Source organism: Nematolebias whitei, chromosome 6 (assembly GCF_014905685.2).
Source record: "Nematolebias whitei isolate Nwh7 chromosome 6, NemWhi1, whole genome shotgun sequence".
NCBI classification, from domain to species: Eukaryota; Metazoa; Chordata; class Actinopteri; order Cyprinodontiformes; family Rivulidae; genus Nematolebias; species Nematolebias whitei.
In genome coordinates this window covers 12,619,112-12,620,452 of record NC_056503.1, presented here as the reverse complement: position 1 = coordinate 12,620,452, position 1,341 = coordinate 12,619,112, and the positions used below count along the sequence as shown (strand labels likewise).

General features: G+C 47.0%; 1 protein-coding gene across 1 annotated transcript in view; it reads left to right on the top strand.

Moving 5' to 3' along the window:
• The window catches only part of hip1 (huntingtin interacting protein 1), a gene marked incomplete in the record, with an annotated part of 62,246 nt that overhangs the window by 489 nt on the left and 60,416 nt on the right, over positions 1-1,341 (top strand).

Genomic DNA, 1,341 nt, shown 5'->3' with positions numbered 1-1,341 from the left:
TGTGGACGCATTCCCATCTACCTGCCAGCTGTGCTCGAGTGCCTGACCACTGAGATCCTGGAACCAGCAGGAAACACGGCTCATGACAGCAGAAGGACAGGATCGTCCCTCAACACCTACAGTTGGATGTCCGCAGCGACGAGGAGCTCGGCAGACTGCTGGGAGGAGTGGCCATTGCACTGGGAGGAGTGGCCATCGCTCTGGGAGGAGTTCTGCCTGGCATTCGGGCGGTCCTACAGCCCGAGGGGAACCGAGAGGCCGGCCAAGTCTGGGCGGACGGATGGGACGGCATCTGCAGCCAGTTCCTTAGGATCCACTGTGGGATGGACCTTTACAAGAGATCCTTCCTGCCTACAGCCATCAGTATCTATAACATCTCTTTATGAAATGAGGATAACAAGTTACAACAACAAATAATTTCCCTTTGGGATTAATAAAGTATTTTTGAATTGAATTGAATTGAATCTGGACAATTCCATTTTTTGTTGAGAGACGTTTTGCTCTCCATCAATCTGAGACGTCACAGACTGTTTTCCCCACCAAGCAGTGCACTCCTACAGTGGAGTGTGCTCAGACTGATGAAGCCCTTCGTTGTTGGATTTCTTTACAGGGATTATTGCGCATGAACTATGCACAATGGATCCATGTTTTATGGAAGTAGTAACATGACTCAGACATGTCACTACATTTCATTTCATTGTGCAAAATGAAGTCGAGGAAACTGCAGCTCTGCACTTCTTGTTGCACACAGAAATTAGAATCGGGTTTGCATGAAGAAAAAGAAAACGCACTGGAGAAGCAAAAGGGGACAAAAAGGAGGAACAGCCAAACATAAGGAAAATCCTTTACACGACCCCCATAAAGCTCTGAGCTCAACATCAACGAGTCGTCAACAACACAAGATGCCGACAGCTTAAAACCACAGAACAATAAACACGGTCCTTTTTTAAATCTTCGAAGAGCATCAGCTGAGCAGACGAGGGCAGGCCAGCCTCTGTAATCAACTGTTTCTCATTAGGACACTGGGGGTCGACCATTATGGCTCAGGGCCTCTCAGCAGTCCGTCTCCAAACAATGCCAACTATTTTCCTCCGTCTCCTCACTTCCTGGTACGGAGTGGGCCCTTTCACCAAGGCCTGAGCATTTCTTACATACAGCTGTCCCACTCCGTCTCTGTGTGCGTCTTCTCCCTGAAGCACGCCTCAGAAAGTCCACCCACCTGGAGCAAACCGACACGTCTCCGTTTCAGTCCTCGAGCACGTCTTCAACAATAAAGTACTCTAGTTGTGTTATTTAATAATAATAATAATAATAATAATAATAATAATAATAATAATAATA